Source organism: Paralichthys olivaceus, chromosome 24 (genome assembly GCF_024713975.1).
Source record: "Paralichthys olivaceus isolate ysfri-2021 chromosome 24, ASM2471397v2, whole genome shotgun sequence".
NCBI classification, from domain to species: Eukaryota; Metazoa; Chordata; class Actinopteri; order Pleuronectiformes; family Paralichthyidae; genus Paralichthys; species Paralichthys olivaceus.
Window position 1 is genome coordinate 3,498,904 of NC_091116.1, and position 19,980 is coordinate 3,518,883.

General features: G+C 41.7%; 2 non-coding genes and 1 pseudogene across 2 annotated transcripts; all 3 read right to left on the reverse strand.

Annotated features, from left to right (window-relative positions):
* Positions 1-3,171: 3,171 nt before the first annotated feature.
* Positions 3,172-19,004, reverse strand: LOC138407129 (uncharacterized; annotated as a pseudogene).
* trnad-guc (transfer RNA aspartic acid (anticodon GUC)) lies at positions 5,454-5,525 on the reverse strand. Its single transcript has one exon. It is a non-coding gene; the product is annotated as a tRNA-Asp (tRNA).
* LOC138407131 (5S ribosomal RNA) lies at positions 6,507-6,625 on the reverse strand. The gene has a single exon (XR_011240566.1). It is a non-coding gene; the product is annotated as a 5S ribosomal RNA (ribosomal RNA).
* Positions 19,005-19,980: the final 976 nt, after the last annotated feature.

Below are 19,980 nucleotides of genomic sequence, written 5' to 3' on the forward strand. Positions count from 1 at the left end.
CCCTCTCTCACACACACATAACTGCTCTCCAACTCCTGCTGCGAAGACCGTCCCACCCCCCTGTTGTTTTCGCGCCCACACACACACACACACACACTGTGAGTAGATAAGGATCAGAGAGGTGTGATAAACTATTGTCTTGACCCTATGAACTATTTCACTGCAAGCCCCCACACACACACACGCACACACTGTACTTCCTCCCAGACTCAGAGGTGTGAGAAACTATTGCCTTTACCCTCTGAACTATTTGACTGAAGTTCATAGAAGATAACCCAAACTTATGTTTTTACTTTATGGTAGGTCAAGATGCAGAGGGCGGTGTTCTTCCCAGGTAAGCTCAGTGTTGTGTTCCGCAAGGGACCAGGTGGATTTCTCTTACAGGAACCCTCTGCAGAAGCCAGACGGATCAAGGATGACCCCACTCGTCAGGACAGGTCTGCCCTGAGAGAGGACCTCGTGCGGCAGAATGCCCTGGCTGCGGTTCGTCAGAGAGGGGGTGATGCCTCAGACAGGACGGAGGTGCTAGGAGACTACATCCTGCAGTTTGGCATGTATAAAGGGAAGGCTTTCAGGTGGCTTTTGGAGAATGATGTTGGCTATACATGTTACCTTGTCAAGGATATGCGTAAGGAGGAGGCTGCAGGTCGTTTCAGGCCCGAGGGGCATAGCAAGGATAGTCTACTGTCCTTTGTGAATTATGCTCTGAGTTTTGCAGAGATCCAGTCTCTCCTCGCCTACGAGGCCAGGGGAGAGGGTGTGGTGACAGCCACATCAGAGGACGACCAGCTGGTTGGCTTTGGCGACAGGGCCAAGAGCACCTGGAAGGAGGAAGAGACAAGACCCACAACCAGACCCACAACCACACCCACAACCAACAGTCCGCCTCTGCAGATTCTGCCGCTTGGAACTGAAACAGGGACCAAACAGCCCTCACATTCACACGGGCTTCCCTGGAGTGGCAGGGAAATACATTCAAGGATATGTGTTCCTCCCAACCGCAATAAGACTCTACAACTCATCTCCCTCTGTCAGAGCCACCATCACAGAACTGCACTAACATACCTGTCACCTTTGCACCATGTACCCTGCACTACACTACGTGTGTTAATTTAAACCACTTTAATATTACAGACCTTTTTATACAATAATATTGTCTTTTGCACATCCAGTCCACGTATTCTTACACTGCCAGTATATTGTATAGTCAAGTACTGATATTTATACCCTATTATATATTAAATATCATATCATATTATATCATACTCTGCATATTCTCTGTATATTCTTCGGATTTACAAGTCTATATACACATATTTATACATGTGTACATGCTATTATTATATTATTATTATCACTACTACTACTACTATTATTATTATTATATATACTATTGCTGCCATTATTACTATATACTGCTATTATATTGGTATAATTACTGTCTATATAAATATATATTATGTTATATTGTATACTATATATATATATATATAAATATATACTGTACTAATATTCTTATATACTGTCTAACAATAACATTACCATCATATCATTATTACTATTATCATCATATTGCCACTGCACTATTTGTCTGCCTATTCATCTTGTGTTTCTGTTTTGTTCTTTTTACCTAAATGTTTTGTTTTGTTTTGTTCTATTGCATTGTGTTTTGTTGTGTTCCGATACACAAGCTGCTATGACACCTTAATTTCCCTCCGGGGATGAATAAAGTACTCTATCTATCTATCTATCTATCTTATTGCCCATCAAAGGTGTACTCTTTGTACAGAGATAAGGGCATGGCCAAGGAGATGAGCTGGCCCGAGTTTCAGCAGTCTCCTTTCTATGAGGCTGAGAGACAAAGAACTGTGGAAGAAAGGAAGAAATGATTTCCCTGTATACCCATTGTTTAGACCCATTTTATTTGATTTTATTTCATTATTTTATTTCATTATTGTTTATTTAATTATTGTTCTTAATGTTTCTTATTTGACTTGTGTATATGTCTCTAGACGTACAGGTTCTTTGTCTGTGTATATGTAAATAGACTACAAATTAATAGTTGTAAAACAAAGTGTACATATATTGTTTTTCTTTTCTTTTTTTCTTTTCTTTATGTGTGAATGCGTGAAAATGTACACACCAGAAACTAGTTTGGTTTGTTTGTTGTGTTCTTTTTTTTAAAATTTCTTTCTTTATTTTACAAATGTCTGAATGTATGAATGTGTGAAAGGTATATATGCCAGTATGTAGAAACTTGATCTTTTGTGCATAGTTTGGACTGTTTGTTGTACAGATGTACTTAGTGCTCTGTTGTTAAAAATCGTTTGGATGTAAATAAGTCAATGCTTCTGTCTAGTCTTCTGTATGAAAGTAAATAGATTGTAAACATGAAAAGGTTCATATGTTATTAGGTTATTATGTTAATTGTTCTGCATGGTTATATGTCTATAGATCATAGGTTCTTTAGACTTCTGTTGAGCTGAATATAGCTGTATAGTTTTTTCTTTCTTTTTTTTTTCTTTTACTTAATTTTTTTACTTACTTTAACATTATTGCATGACCAGAAACACCAGTTTTCTACTTGTCATATTAACCAGCACTGTATCTATCACTGTATACTCCCCCTCCCTATGTATGTACTGTGTCATTGTCATATCTAATTGTTGTCTTAAATTATCTATATTATTTCTAAAACTTTACTTACAGCCCAATTATTTCATTTGTCATATATACATTATTTCACATGTTCATAAATAAAACTGGAACTTTCTTTGAAATATTGCACACTGCCCTTTTGTCCTGCTTAAATAAAAACAATATAGTGGTCATAGTAGTCATGAGTCCTAAGAATTAATTGTTAATCTCCACGTATTTTCAATGCTTTTTACTCAGAAATATCACGTTCAATAACACCGCGATCGGGATGCGAACCCCGTCTTTTGGGGAATCGGAAATAAATAAATAAATGAACGGACCCAGAGAGAATGCTTCGATCCTATTGGCTTGCTGGACTGGTCCAGTATTCTCGACTGGCCCCCGCGCGGCAGCCGTGGTTAGTTTAGCTAAACGGCCCTGAACACTTTCCCATTCATTGTCTATGGTAGGACTAAACTACTATGGACGTAATGCTCCTCGTGGCCACTGAACATGTTGGGGCTGTTTTTAGCTTCATCTCCAGTTCTCTTCCTCGATTTCTCTTTTAACTTCAAGGACTGACTGAAGAAGAAGCATCAGGAGTATTGATCTCAACAACAACTTTATGTGTCTGTTTTCACCAACAAAGGTAAGCGATTCCGCTGTCCTGACATTGTTCGGGAGTTTGTTCATCCACTGAGGTGCCAAAACAGAGAAGAGTCGCAACTTCGCTGAGCGGGCTTTGTTTGCTCTCAGCGATGGGGGTACCAGTCGGCCAGCTGATGAACGAAATGCTCTCGCTGGGGCATGTGGTCTGACCAGTGTTTGGAGGTAGATGGGTGCAGTTCCATTGACCGCCTTGAAGGCCAGCACCATCATCTTGAATCGGATGCAGGCCCCAACAGGAAGCCAGTGGAGGTCACGGAGGAGGGGGTCACATGGGAGAATTTGGGAGAGGCTGGGAGTACAGCCAAGAGGGAGTTGCAATAGTCCAGGTGGGAGATGACCAGCACTTGGACCAGGAGTTGTGTTGTGTCTTTTGTGAGGAAGGACCGGATCCTGCAGATATTGTAGAGGGCAAACCTGCAGGATCGGGCCACATCAGTGATGTTGGGGGTGCAGGACAGTCCATTGTCGAGGATTACGCCCAGGTTCCTTGCCGTCGACGAAAGTGATACCGTGACATCCTCGACAGTGACTGACAGGTCCATATGAGGGCAGTCTTTCCCCGGGATGAAGAGCAGTTCAGTTTTCTAAGGTTGAGTTTGAGGTGATGCGCAGCTGTCCAAGCGGAGATGTCTGCCAGACATTCCGAGATGCACGTCACAACGTGAGTGCTGGAGGAGTATGTGGGAAAAGAGAGGAACAGTTGGGTGTCGTCGGCATAACAGTGGTAAGAGAATCCATGCGATGTGATTGCAGAGCCTAGTGATCTAGTGTATAGTGAAAACAGAAGTGGTCCTAATACTGAGCTTTGAGGGACACCAGTTTCCAGAAGGCAGGGATTGGACAAGGTGCCGTTTCATGTGACCTGAAAGGTGCGATTTGTCAGGTATGATGTGAACCAGGTCAGAGCAGAGTCAGCAATGCCAAGTTCAGCCAGAGTGGAGAGGAGGATTTGGTGGTTGACTTTGTCAAACGCAGAGGATAAGCCGAGGAGAATGAGGACTGACGAGATGGACGAGGCTCTGGCGGCACAGAACGACTCAGTCGCCGTGAGGAGGGCCGTCTCAGTGGAGTGACCAGTCCTAAAGCCTGACTGATTAGGGTCAAGGAGGTCATTTTCTGTAAGATAGGAGGACAGTTGGTTGTAGACTGCACGTTCCAGTGTTTTAGAGAGGAATGAAAGAAGAGATACAGGTCTGTAGTGACGGATGTCAGCTGTGTCGTGAGAGATGTCTTGGAGAAGGGAGGAGGGAATCGGGTCAAGGGAACAGGTGGTGGCACGGTTAGACGTCACTAGCGTGAGAACATCTTCAGAGGAGAGAGGGCTGAAGCAGGTAAGGCCATCAGAGGTGAGGTTTGGGGGAGGTGCTTTCTGGATGGGCATAGGAGTAAATGAGGAGCTGATGTCTTTTACTTTCTTGGTAAAGTAAGTTGGAAAGTCATCAGCAGTGAGGAAGGAAGGAGGGGGAGGAGTAGGAGGGGTGAGAAGAGAAGAGAAGAGAATAAGGAAAATAGTTTCCTGGGGTTGGAGGCAGAGGAATTGATCGTTGACAGGTAGAAGGCAGATTTAGCTGCTGATACTGTTGAGGTGAAGTCAGAGAGGAGGTGGTGGTAATGGGCAAGGTCATCAGGATGATGTGATTTTCTCCATTTTCTCTCTGCTGCTCGTAGCACCGATCTATTGGTTCGCAGAGATTCAGACAGCCAGGGAGGGGGGAGATGATCCTGCCGGTAGGGAGGTGAGAGGACAGAGAGCATCTAAAGAGGACACCTCTTTAGATGCTCTCTGTCCTCGCGAGGGATGATAGCAGAGTGGAGGAGGCTTCCTCAGTAGATATTAGTGAAAATTGGTCTGTAGATGGTAGTGAGGAAAGAACAGTAGAGGCGAGAGCAGAGGGAGAGAGGGATTTCAGATTGCGGCGGGTGTTGACCGTGTGAGCTCTGGGGGCGAGGGAGGTGGTGAATTTTAAGGGGAGAGAGAAAGTGACAGTGTGGTGGTCAGACACAGTGAGTGGGGTAACAGAGAGTGCCGAGGTACTACAGGACCTTGTGAAGACAAGATCGAGTTGATTCCTGGACCGGTGGGTCAATGAATTCAGAGGAGCGCAGCTTCTCTGGGGGGATGTTGAAGAGTGTCAAGAAGAATGCTTCTCCCCGTCGGGGAATCGAACCCCGGTCTTCCGCGTGACAGGCGGAGATACTGTCCACTATACTAACGAGGATTGGTGCAATAAGCACGTCGACAGGACGGTGGCGCTGTTCTCTTAAGGATAAGTCATTGTGTGTTGTGGCCTTGTACAGTGATCTGGAATTTGAAAAGTAATTTCCACTGAGGCCTAACATTGATAAGTTTGTGTTCCCTGTATTTATCTTTTTAATTTCCAACAGCCCCATCAATGAACAACAACGCAATTTTGTCGTATCGTTGCAAGAAAAAAATCATTACAATTTTCAAAAATTTCCTTCAGCAATATTGTCAGTGTTTCGTATCCAGTTGCTTCCTTGATGCAGAGTAAACTCCCTGCTCTTTCATCTCTCTCTGCAAATATGACATTTTGAAAATGATGTGTTAATAAAATATGAATAAAGTAGTGTTTTGACTACATATGGTCTTTTGAATGCTCACTTTCTTCCTTCAGTGATGATGCGAGGGTTCCGTATCCTTTTTTTTCTTTGATGAACAGTCTTTCCTGCTCTTTCCAAGATGTGTCTCCTCTGAAGCAGAAGCAACTGCACCATCTGCTGGCGGCAAAGAGAATCATCACCCTAATCCACAGTTTTGCTACTTTGTGACCATTGACACTCTGGAGTTCCTTCAACTGTTTTATTGTGCAGGGAAAATAAACTGAAGGTGTCATTTTGTCCTAGTATTGCAAGCCAAAAAAAAATCATTTGAATTTTCAATCATATCCTTCATTAACTATGTCAGGGTTACATAAACTGTTTTTTCCTTGATGCTGAGTAAACTCACCGCTCTCTCCAAATATGACATTTTGAGACTGACATGTTGAAATGACACGGATAAAGTAGTGTTTTGACTACATATGGTCTTTTGAATGCTCACTTTCTTCCTTCAGTGATGATGCGAGGGTTCCATATCCTTTTTTTCTTTGATGAATAGTCTTTCCTGCTCTTTCCAAGATGTGTCTCCTCTGAAGCAGCAGCAACAGCGCCCTCTGCTCTTTGCAATGTAAAGTCTAAAAAGCTTACAGCACCTGGTATTCCCAGGCGGTCTCCCATCCAAGTACTAACCAGGCCCAACCCTGCTTAGCTTCCGAGATCGGACGAGATCGGGCGTGTTCAGGGTGGTATGGCCGTAAGCGATAGACTCCAGCCACAATACCTCCTTTATACATGTGAATCATCACTCACTCGCAGTTTTGAATCTCTCTTCTGAAATCTCAAAGGACCCCTAGTAGCAAATTCTTTGCAAATAGATTTGGCTCCTCTCAGAAAACGGCTTATGGGACTCTGGTTGGTTATGGTGTATTTACCAGTGTCAGGCCCTGGGGATTCACTGTTCGTCAGTGTCTGTAGTGTAGTGGTTATCACCTTTTCTTAACACGTGAAAGGTCCTCAGCCTGAAACTGGGCAGAAACAACTTCTGTCTCAAAAAATGTCTATTGCATTAGCCGGGAATCGAACCCGGGCCTCCCGCGCGGCCCTCGAGAAAAGTTTAGCTAAACCGACCTAAACGCTTTTTAACATGCATTTCAATGATAGTGCTGAACCACAGTGTGGATGTAATATTCTTTTGGCCACTCTTCCGGCTGTGGCGCTGTTCCGACTTTTTCTATAGACTCTCGGTCCTCCGATATTTCTTTTTTTCCTTCAGGCAAACCGGCAGACGGTCATAAAAGCGTGCATATTCACTGTCTATTGTTGATGTCATTACGTGTTCTTACAGGGGCTGTGCATCATTCAAACATTCAAGTCATTTTCATTCGTCAAAGGTAAGACACGTTGTTTTATTTTCATAAAAGTTAGCCTGCTTTCTGATAACATTAGTTCGCTGCTGCTGCTTATTCGCTTGGTTGATGCGATAGAACTGCCCGGAATTAAGTTTGGGGTAATTATGGACTAAATAATGAATGAACATCATGCTATTTGTTGAGATTGTGTGTGGTTTTTAGGTTGTTGCTTAATATTATATATTCGTCAGCGCGGTATTGACAGTAATGTCGTGTCAGCAGTTGCCTAGCACCACTCGCAGGGTAACGCAGAAGATTTGTGGTGAAATAACACGTCAAAGTATGAATGGACATGATCGTTTTATATAGCTATATGCATAGTTTTCATGACGTGACGTTAAATAGTCTTGTCAGTCCGTTTATATCAATCTTTTGTTGATAAGTTAACTATAGCCTACCTCAGCATTGCTCACTTGCTAAGAGACTGACGCTACAAACGTGTGTTGAAATTACGTGATAACATGATTGCATTTCATATTTTTGTGTATCTGGTTTTGATGTCGTGATGTTAACTCATCTTTACACCATGGATCTGTTACTCCTAAGATGTCTGACTAGTTAGGCTACATATTGCATCAACTAAAACAGCTGTACTACTAAGGGATTGATACCATCTCTTTTTTTAAAATACAAATGTGATATTAATATGTTCAAATTAATTTGGCAGAACTAGTAGTGCCAGAGTAGACTTTCAGACAAGCAGTAGATTGTCAAGAGAGTATTAATCAAGTGTAATAAGACTTTGATCTAGGCATTCACTTCTCCTACCCCCCCCCCTCCCCCTCTCTCACACACACATAACTGCTCTCCAACTCCTGCTGCAAAGACCGTCCCACCCCCCTGTTGTTTTCGCGCCCACACACACACACACACACACTGTGAGTAGATAAGGATCAGAGAGGTGTGATAAACTATTGTCTTGACCCTATGAACTATTTCACTGCAAGCCCCCACACACACACACGCACACACTGTACTTCCTCCCAGACTCAGAGGTGTGAGAAACTATTGCCTTTACCCTCTGAACTATTTGACTGAAGTTCATAGAAGATAACCCAAACTTATGTTTTTACTTTATGGTAGGTCAAGATGCAGAGGGCGGTGTTCTTCCCAGGTAAGCTCAGTGTTGTGTTCCGCAAGGGACCAGGTGGATTTCTCTTACAGGAACCCTCTGCAGAAGCCAGACGGATCAAGGATGACCCCACTCGTCAGGACAGGTCTGCCCTGAGAGAGGACCTCGTGCGGCAGAATGCCCTGGCTGCGGTTCGTCAGAGAGGGGGTGATGCCTCAGACAGGACGGAGGTGCTAGGAGACTACATCCTGCAGTTTGGCATGTATAAAGGGAAGGCTTTCAGGTGGCTTTTGGAGAATGATGTTGGCTATACATGTTACCTTGTCAAGGATATGCGTAAGGAGGAGGCTGCAGGTCGTTTCAGGCCCGAGGGGCATAGCAAGGATAGTCTACTGTCCTTTGTGAATTATGCTCTGAGTTTTGCAGAGATCCAGTCTCTCCTCGCCTACGAGGCCAGGGGAGAGGGTGTGGTGACAGCCACATCAGAGGACGACCAGCTGGTTGGCTTTGGCGACAGGGCCAAGAGCACCTGGAAGGAGGAAGAGACAAGACCCACAACCAGACCCACAACCACACCCACAACCAACAGTCCGCCTCTGCAGATTCTGCCGCTTGGAACTGAAACAGGGACCAAACAGCCCTCACATTCACACGGGCTTCCCTGGAGTGGCAGGGAAATACATTCAAGGATATGTGTTCCTCCCAACCGCAATAAGACTCTACAACTCATCTCCCTCTGTCAGAGCCACCATCACAGAACTGCACTAACATACCTGTCACCTTTGCACCATGTACCCTGCACTACACTACGTGTGTTAATTTAAACCACTTTAATATTACAGACCTTTTTATACAATAATATTGTCTTTTGCACATCCAGTCCACGTATTCTTACACTGCCAGTATATTGTATAGTCAAGTACTGATATTTATACCCTATTATATATTATATATCATATCATATTATATCATACTCTGCATATTCTCTGTATATTCTTCGGATTTACAAGTCTATATACACATATTTATACATGTGTACATGCTATTATTATATTATTATTATCACTACTACTACTACTATTATTATTATTATATATACTATTGCTGCCATTATTACTATATACTGCTATTATATTGGTATAATTACTGTCTATATAAATATATATTATGTTATATTGTATACTATATATATATATATATTAATATATACTGTACTAATATTCTTATATACTGTCTAACAATAACATTACCATCATATCATTATTACTATTATCATCATATTGCCACTGCACTATTTGTCTGCCTATTCATCTTGTGTTTCTGTTTTTGTTCTTTTTACCTAAATGTTTTGTTTTGTTTTGTTCTATTGCATTGTGTTTTGTTGTGTTCCGATACACAAGCTGCTATGACACCTTAATTTCCCTCCGGGGATGAATAAAGTACTCTATCTATCTATCTATCTATCTTATTGCCCATCAAAGGTGTACTCTTTGTACAGAGATAAGGGCATGGCCAAGGAGATGAGCTGGCCCGAGTTTCAGCAGTCTCCTTTCTATGAGGCTGAGAGACAAAGAACTGTGGAAGAAAGGAAGAAATGATTTCCCTGTATACCCATTGTTTAGACCCATTTTATTTGATTTTATTTCATTATTTTATTTCATTATTGTTTATTTAATTATTGTTCTTAATGTTTCTTATTTGACTTGTGTATATGTCTCTAGACGTACAGGTTCTTTGTCTGTGTATATGTAAATAGACTACAAATTAATAGTTGTAAAACAAAGTGTACATATATTGTTTTTCTTTTCTTTTTTTCTTTTATTTATGTGTGAATGCGTGAAAATGTACACACCAGAAACTAGTTTGGTTTGTTTGTTGTGTTCTTTTTTTTTAAATTTCTTTCTTTATTTTACAAATGTCTGAATGTATGAATGTGTGAAAGGTATATATGCCAGTATGTAGAAACTTGATCTTTTGTAAGTCAATGCTTCCGTCTAGTCTTCTGTATGAAAGTAAATAGATTGTAAACATGAAAAGGTTCATATGTTATTAGGTTATTATGTTAATTGTTCTGCATGGTTATATGTCTATAGATCATAGGTTCTTTAGACTTCTGTTGAGCTGAATATAGCTGTATAGTTTTTTCTTTTACTTATATTTTTTACTTACTTTAACATTATTGCATGACCAGAAACACCAGTTTTCTACTTGTCATATTAACCAGCACTGTGTATGTAGACACTTGATCTTTTGTGCATAGTTTGGACTGTTTTGTTGCACAGATGTACTTAGTGCTCTGTTGTTAAAAATCGTTTGGATGTAAATAAGTCAATGCTTCCGTCTAGTCTTCTGTATGAAAGTAAATAGATTGTAAACATGAAAAGGTTCATATGTTATTGGGTTATTATGTTAATTGTTCTGCAAGGTTATATGTCTATAGATCATAGGTTCTTTAGACTTCTGTTGAGCTGAATATAGCTGTATAGTTTTTTCTTTCTTTTTTTTTTCTTTTACTTAATTTTTTTACTTACTTTAACATTATTGCATGACCAGAAACACCAGTTTTCTACTTGTCATATTAACCAGCACTGTATCTATCACTGTATACTCCCCCTCCCTATGTATGTACTGTGTCATTGTCATATCTAATTGTTGTCTTAAATTATCTATATTATTTCTAAAACTTTACTTACAGCCCAATTATTTCATTTGTCATATATACATTATTTCACATGTTCATAAATAAAACTGGAACTTTCTTTGAAATATTGCACACTGCCTTTTTGTCCTGCTTAAATAAAAACAATATAGTGGTCATAGTAGTCATGAGTCATAAGAATTAATTGTTAATCTCCACGTATTTTCAATGCTTTTTGCTCAGAAATATCACGTTCAATAACAGCGCGATCGGGATGCGAACCCCGTCTTTTGGGGAATCGGAAATAAATAAATAAATGAACGGACCCAGAGAGAATGCTTCGATCCTATTGGCTTGCTGGACTGGTCCAGTATTCTCGACTGGCCCCCGCGCGGCAGCCGTTGATTGTTTAGCTAAACGGCCCTGAACACTTTCCCATTCATTGTCTATGGTAGGACTAAACTACTATGGACGTAATGCTCCTCGTGGCCACTGAACATGTTGGGGCTGTTTTTAGCTTCATCTCCAGTTCTCTTCCTCGATTTCTCTTTTAACTTCAAGGACTGACTGAAGAAGAAGCATCAGGAGTATTGATCTCAACAACAACTTTGTGTGTCTGTTTTCACCAACAAAGGTAAGCGATTCCGCTGTCCTGACATTGTTCGGGAGTTTGTTCATCCACTGAGGTGCCAAAACAGAGAAGAGTCGCAACTTCGCTGAGCGGGCTTTGTTTGCTCTCAGCGATGGGGGTACCAGTCGGCCAGCTGATGAACGAAGTGCTCTCGCTGGGGCATGTGGTCTGACCAGTGTTTGGAGGTAGATGGGTGCAGTTCCATTGACCGCCTTGAAGGCCAGCACCATCATCTTGAATCAGATGCAAGCCCCAACAGGAAGCCAGTGGAGGTCACGGAGGAGGGGGTCACATGGGAGAATTTGGGAGAGGCTGGGAGCACAGCCAAGAGGGAGTTGCAATAGTCCAGGTGGGAGATGACCAGCACTTGGACCAGGAGTTGTGTTGTGTCTTTTGTGAGGAAAGACCGGATCCTGCAGATATTGTAGAGGGCAAACCTGCAGGATCGGGCCACATCAGTGATGTTGGGGATGCAGGACAGTCCATTGTCGAGGATTACGCCCAGGTTCCTTGCCGTCGACGAAAGTGATACCGTGACATCCTCGACAGTGACTGACAGGTCCATATGAGGGCAGTCTTTCCCCGGGATGAAGAGCAGTTCAGTTTTCTAAGGTTGAGTTTGAGGTGATGCGCAGCTGTCCAAGCGGAGATGTCTGCCAGACATTCCGAGATGCACGTCACAACGTGAGTGCTGGAGGAGTATGTGGGAAAAGAGAGGAACAGTTGGGTGTCGTCGGCATAACAGTGGTAAGAGAATCCATGCGATGTGATTGCAGAGCCTAGTGATCTAGTGTATAGTGAAAACAGAAGTGGTCCTAATACTGAGCTTTGAGGGACACCAGTTTCCAGAAGGCAGGGATTGGACAAGGTGCCGTTTCATGTGACCTGAAAGGTGCGATTTGTCAGGTATGATGTGAACCAGGTCAGAGCAGAGTCAGCAATGCCAAGTTCAGCCAGAGTGGAGAGGAGGATTTGGTAGTTGACTTTGTCAAACGCAGAGGATAAGCCGAGGAGAATGAGGACTGACGAGATGGACGAGGCTCTGGCGGCACAGAACGACTCAGTCGCCGTGAGGAGGGCCGTCTCAGTGGAGTGACCAGTCCTAAAGCCTGACTGATTAGGGTCAAGGAGGTCATTTTCTGAAAGATAGGAGGACAGTTGGTTGTAGACTGTACGTTCCAGTGTTTTAGAGAGGAATGAAAGAAGAGATACAGGTCTGTAGTGACGGATGTCAGCTGTGTCGTGAGAGATGTCTTGGAGAAGGGAGGAGGGAATCGGGTCAAGGGAACAGGTAGTGGCACGGTTAGACGTCACTAGCGTGAGAACATCTTCAGAGGAGAGAGGGCTGAAGCAGGTAAGGCCATCAGAGGTGAGGTTTGGGGGAGGTGCTTTCTGGATGGGCATAGGAGTAAATGAGGAGCTGATGTCTTTTACTTTCTTGGTAAAGTAAGTTGGAAAGTCATCAGCAGTGAGGAAGGAAGGAGGGGGAGGAGTTGGAGGGGTGAGAAGAGAAGAGAAGAGAATAAGGAAAATAGTTTCCTGGGGTTGGAGGCAGAGGAATTGATCGTTGACAGGTAGAAGGCAGATTTAGCTGCTGATACTGTTGAGGTGAAGTCAGAGAGGAGGTGGTGGTAATGGGCAAGGTCATCAGGATGATGTGATTTTCTCCATTTTCTCTCTGCTGCTCGTAGCACCGATCTATTGGTTCGCAGAGATTCAGACAGCCAGGGAGGGGGGGAGATGATCCTGCCGGTAGGGAGGTGAGAGGACAGAGAGCATCTAAAGAGGACACCTCTTTAGATGCTCTCTGTCCTCGCGAGGGATGATAGCAGAGTGGAGGAGGCTTCCTCAGTAGATATTAGTGAAAATTGGTCTGTAGATGGTAGTGAGGAAAGAACAGTAGAGGCGAGAGCAGAGGGAGAGAGGGATTTCAGATTGCGGCGGGTGTTGACCGTGTGAGCTCTGGGGGCGAGGGAGGTGGTGAATTTTAAGGGGAGAGAGAAAATGACAGTGTGGTGGTCTTCTGAGATCAGACGAGATCGGGCGTGTTCAGGGTGGTATGGCCGTAAGCGATAGACTCCAGCCACAATACCTCCTTTATACATGTGAATCATCACCATCCTCAATTGTTCTGTTGCTTTGCGACCATGGAATCTTGAGGTGTGGGGGGGCGGGGGTTAAATTGTTCTGAAAAACAAGCTCAAGGTGCAATTTTGTCGTATCGTTGCAAGAAAAATATCATTACAATTTTCAAAAATTTCCTTCAGCAATATTGTCAGTGTTTCATATCCAGTTGTTTCCTTGATGCAGAGTAAACTCCCTGCTCTTTCATCTCTCTCTGCAAATATGACATTTTGAAAATGATATGTTAATAAAATATGAATAAAGTAGTGTTTTGACTACATATGTTCTTTTGAATGCTCACTCTCTTCCTTCAGTGATGATGCGAGGGTTCCGTATCCTTTTTTTCTTTGATGAACAGTCTTTCCTGCTCTTTCCAAGATGTGTCTCCTCTGAAGCAGAAGCAACTGCACCATCTGCTGGCGGCAAAGAGAATCATCACCCTAATCCACAGTTTTGCTACTTTGTGACCATTGACACTCTGAAGTTCCTTCAACTGTTTTATTGTGCAGGAAAAATAAACTGAAGGTGTAATTTTGTCTCCTCTGAAGCAGCAGCAACAGCGCCCTCTGCTCTTTGCAAAGACAAGTCTAAAAAGCTTACAGCACTTGGTATTTCCAGGCGGTCTCCCATCCATCATCAATTGTTCTGTTGCTTTCCGACCATGGAATTTGGAGGTGTGTGTGTGTGTGTGTGTGTGTGTGTGTGTGTGTGTGTGTGTGTGTGTGTGTGAGGAAAGTGTGGACCTTGATGCTGGCTGGTTTTCTTAAACTGATGTGAAATAATTGAGAGGATGTGTATTTACATGTTGATCTATTTGATTTTACTCTGTGAGAGCTATCGATGCACTGAGTTGATAACAGGCCCCGATATTCTGTGATTAAGCATTGTATTGTTGCGTGTTGTTCATGTGTTCAATGTGATTTTACACTGCAGATAAAGGTTTCATATTTTAATTTCACTCACAGATTCATGGCTATTGAGCAGTGCTTTGTGAGTGTTGGTCGAATACGGTCACTGCTATAACATATTAATGAAAATGCATATTATTAATATTTGTATGTGTGTATATTAAATCAATACAATTGTCAATGCTTCTGCATATGTGTTTGACTGTCTCTATTTAATTTAATTTACTATGTTCCACTTAATAATGGGCTAAAAGGATTGGTTTATGTAATATTTATGTCTTTGTTATGCACATTAGTCATCCAATCATTACTGATTTGATGATATAGAGCTCAATTTGAATGCAGACAATTATTTCTTCAATGCAAAATATATTTTAAAAATCTTGCCTGCATTTGTTTACATATGATAATGAACAAAAATAATAACCAATGATTTTGTCTTTTTTTATAGACACTATTCATTGACCCTCAGCATCCAGCCCTTCATCAATCGTGAGTGTGGCCAATAAAAACGTTCTTGTTTGCATTACATTTATTATTAAGGATTTAGAGGGTTGTATTAAATTAGGTTAATTTAGTTTGGATTAGATTTTATTGTACATTATATAATTTAGTTTAGGTTGTCAGGCTAGTGTATGTTATGATTGAAATGAACATATTTTGTTCGTTTCTCTGTTTAGGCATCCTTCACAGCTTCTGGATTTTCACGGTGGGTTAGAGTAGACGAGAATATATACTATATAAAGGCATTAAATTGGGAAAGCACACCTGTCAGTCAAGTTACACAAACTCTTTACGTGTACCCCAAATTATAGGCCCACAGGTGACGAGGAAGAACAGGGGCCAGTATAATATTTGTTATCTTGTAGAATATGTTGGATGCATAGATTTATAACCATCCACCTCACTGTTCTTTTCTGCTTACCTTCCTTCTTTTCTGTTGTCCCTGTGTTCGTAATCTACTGGACACAGACACTAAGAACTTGTTTGAAAGTATTGTATTATGCATTTAATTTCCTTTTTATATTTGATTGAATACTTAATTTCGACGGACATTTCGGAACTGAATTGTTTCAGAGATGCCGAGGAAGGCGAAAGAGGTCGCAGGCACAGCCCACCCATTTTTGACCGTGAGATACTGAAACAATGACTATATAGATAGATAGATAGATAGATAGATTACTTTATTCATCCCCGGAGGGAAATTAAGTTGTCATAGCAGCTTGTGTATCGGAACACAACAAAACACAATACAATAGAACAAAACAAAACATTGAGGTAAAAAAGAACAAAAACAGAAACACAAGATGAATAGGCAGACAAGTAGTGCAGTGGCAATATGATGGTAATAGTAATGATGATATGATGGTAATGTTATTGTTAGACAGTATATAAGAATAGTAGTACAGTATATATATATATATATATATATATATATATATATAGTATACAATATAACATAATATATATTTATATAGATAGTACTTATACCAATATAATAGCAGTATATAGTAATAATGGCAGCAACAGTATATATAATAATAATAGTAATAGTAGTAGTAATAATATAATAATAATAACATGTACACATGTATAAATATGTGTATATAGACTTATATATACGAAGAATATACAGAGAATATACACAGTATGATATAATATGATATGATATATAGTATATAGTAGGGTATAAATATAAGTACTTGACGATACAATATACTATCAGTGTAAGAAAATGTAGACTGGGTGTGCAAAAGACAATATTATTGTATAAAATGGTCTGTAATATGAAAATGGTTTAAATTAACACATATCACAGAAGTAAATGTTCCAGTATATGGGGCGTAGTGTAGTATAGGGTACATGGTGCAAGGGTGACAGGTATGTTAGTGCAGTTCTGTGATGGTGGCTCTGACAGAGGTAGATGAGTTATAGAGTCTTATTGCGGTTGGAATGAACGATTTCCTGTATCGCTCCTTAGAGCAGCGGGGTTGGATGAGCCTGTGGCTGAAGCTGCTCTTTAGCTTGTCCAGTGTTTTGTGGAGGGGGTGAGAGGGATTGTCCATGATTGCCAGCAGTTTTGCCAGCATCCTGTTCTCCACCACCTCCTCCATGGTGACAAGCTTAGAGCCAACCACAGACTCTGCTTTCCTTATGATTTTGTTCAGTCTGTTGGCATCCTTTGTCTTGATGCCCGCACCCCAGGACACCACAGCAAAGAAGATGGTGCTCGCCACAACAGACTGATAGAACATCTGCAGCATCTTGTTGCAGACATTGAAGGACCCGAGCCTCCTCAGGAAGTAAAGCCGGCTCAGGCCCTTCTTGTAGACGGCCTCTGTGTGGGTGGACCAGTCCAGTTTATTGTCCAATGTGATACCCAGGTACTTGTATGCAGGTACCACCTCCACATCCGTCCCACCGATGCAGACAGGAGAGGGCAGGGGCATGTTCCTCCTGAAATCCACCACCATCTCCTTCGTCTTCTCCACGTTGAGCTGCAGGCGGTTCTCCCCACACCACTTCACAAAGCGGTCGACCAGGTCCCTGTACTCAACCTCCCCCCCGCCCTCAATACACCCCACAATGGCCGTGTCATCAGAGAACTTCTGCAGATGACACGACTCAGTGCAGTGCTTAAAATCAGCAGTGTATGTGGTGAAGAGGAAGGGGGACAGTACAGTTCCCTGGGGGGCCCCGATGTTACTGATCAGACGATCAGACACACAATTCTGTAATCTCACAAACTGTGGTCTGCCATCATCATCGACCCAAGTGATGAAGGGAGCACTCACCCGCGTGCCCTCCAGTTTGGCCTTCAGCAGTCTGGGCTGGATGGTGTTGAAGGCGCGAGAGAAATCAAAAAACATGATCCGGACTGAGGTGTTGGGTCTGTCCAGGGAGGAGTAGGCCTTCTGCAGCAGGTAGATGATTGCATCATCAACCCCAACATGGGGCTGATATGCAAATTGCAGGGGGTCTTGTGATGGGCACACCAGCGGTCTGAGGTGTGCCAATACCAGTCTCTCCATGACCTTCATGATGTGAGAGGTCAGTGCCATATAGCTGAATTTGACATGATTGTCCTAATGTAATGTAAATATATTGTATTTGTATTAATTGATAAGTTTCATGTATCACCAGGCTCCCAAAGTATAAACCCCTCCGCAGCCAGGAAATGTTTGGAGGACGGTTAGTCCACTGGCTCCCATTCTCCTGCAAACAAGGTGAGCTTTTTTATTTCCCACACTGAGGCACATCTATAAAATACAATATTTTTCTGATGTTCTTTATTCCATGTGGCTGCTATTGCACTTCTGTCCGTCCTGGGAGGGGGACATGTGGCTCTCTGTGATTTGTGAATATGGGCTATACAAATACAATTTGGTTGACTTTGATATAATAAGTGTCAGGTCCCTCCCACCAGGAGCCATTTTAACAAGCTCTGATAGTATTTGAGCAGGTTTGTAATCACAGTATCTCACTACTGTGTGGAGTTCACATTAAAAAGCACATTCATAAGGTAACACTGTAGTGACATCTTTTATCCTCAGTGAGCCTGTTGATTCATTCAGCTTAAAATCATTCTTCCAGGTGTCTTGAATCATTTAAAAAGATAGAAGATATGAGAGTTGGCTTTCAAACATCTGGGCGATATATCCTCAAAATTATATCACGATATTTCAGTGACATTTGCGATAACGATATGTATGACAATATAAAAATAATTACTAAACACAGTTTATTGGTGATTGCTGCTTGCAGGCAGCAGTGCAAACAAAGGGAATTTTCCATAATTCTATTCCAATGAGCTACTGTCATTGATGAATTATGACGGCAGTGTAGATCTATTGCCACAAGGTGGGAGCAGTAGTAGCATTATAGTGCAACAGCAGCAGTGACACAGCATCAAATGTAAGTACAAAAGTAGCACAACATAAACACAATTTAAAATTGATCTCAAATTTTAAGTGAAAATGTTCACAAACAGCAGCAATCCAAACAAGCCTGAGTTTAAAATGTAAACACTCACTGCTTATAAAAATAAATAAAAATGCTGTTAAAACTTAAATATCAGTTCAAGTAGCTGTGTTGTTCAGCTGTGATCTTCCTCTCTGTTGCTGTGCCCTTGAAAACGCCGCCAAGGATCTTCTTTGGTCTCTTGGAGGCACCTTGGGTCAGTTGGGTGTCTTCTGCTTGTTCCAAGAGATAGAAGGGATTCCACTTGTCCAACTGCTCTGGCTTGGATGGCTTCGCTCTCACTTTGGCTCATGTATTCAGTGCAGACGCATGGGTCAAGCAGAGTTGCCAGATTAATCAGTTCTCTAGTCATGGTGTCTCCATACTTGCTGTTCATGGAGTCCAGTACTGACTTTTTAATTGTCTTTGTGAGGTCTGTGTAATCTCCTTTGCTTGTAGGATGTTACTACTGTTGTGATTATACTCCCTTAAGCATGGCACCATTAAATGGGCATAAATAAATAAATAAATACATATAAATACCACCCTTCAAAAGGAAGGGAAAAGATAGCCAATTTATTGATTAAGTCTAAGAAATTACTGACTGCAAATTTGGAATTAATAATTAAACAAATAACTATAACCAAAATTACCACATCAGTAGGTAGCAAAGATCAACTATCACGTACATGTGAGATCACATGTACGTGATAAGTTTGTGGAGATGAGTGTGTGAGTTGTTGGTGCCAGGTTAAAGAAAGTAGTTAGATGCATGCAAAGAAAGTGATCAGCATAACAGAACTAACATTAACTTTCAAATAACATATTACAAAATATCACAACACAAGTCAAACTTATAAACATCACATGAAATAGAAATAGGATTAAACAGTCCTTTGCTTAGCCTACCGTAACCAAGACCAGTTGTGTTACCCGTCCATGAAAAAGGGGGAAAGATCGTTTTTGATGTGCTGTTCGAAGTCCAGTGAAGTGGTCTTTTTGGTTTGTGACCTCTGTTGTGCATCTGCTGGTCAGACCTTGTGTCTTGTGTCTATCTTGTTCTGAAAAAACAATGACCTCACTCTCTGAAATAGTAATTATTGTGTAGGTGCTCTTAGAAAACAGGCTTATGGTGGATCGCGAATCAGAGATCGTGATCACAATGGCGGATCCTGTATCGTGCTGGCATCTGATAGTAGCGGTGGACCATGATGGAGTTGGCAGCTGATTTTGGATCCTGATGGCTGCAGTGGATCATGTCGATGGATAGGGCAGAGGATGTAACATCTTGTTAAAGCCCTATGAGACATATTGTGATTTGTGAATATGGGCTAAACAAATACAATTTGATTGACTGATTGATTGATGTGTTG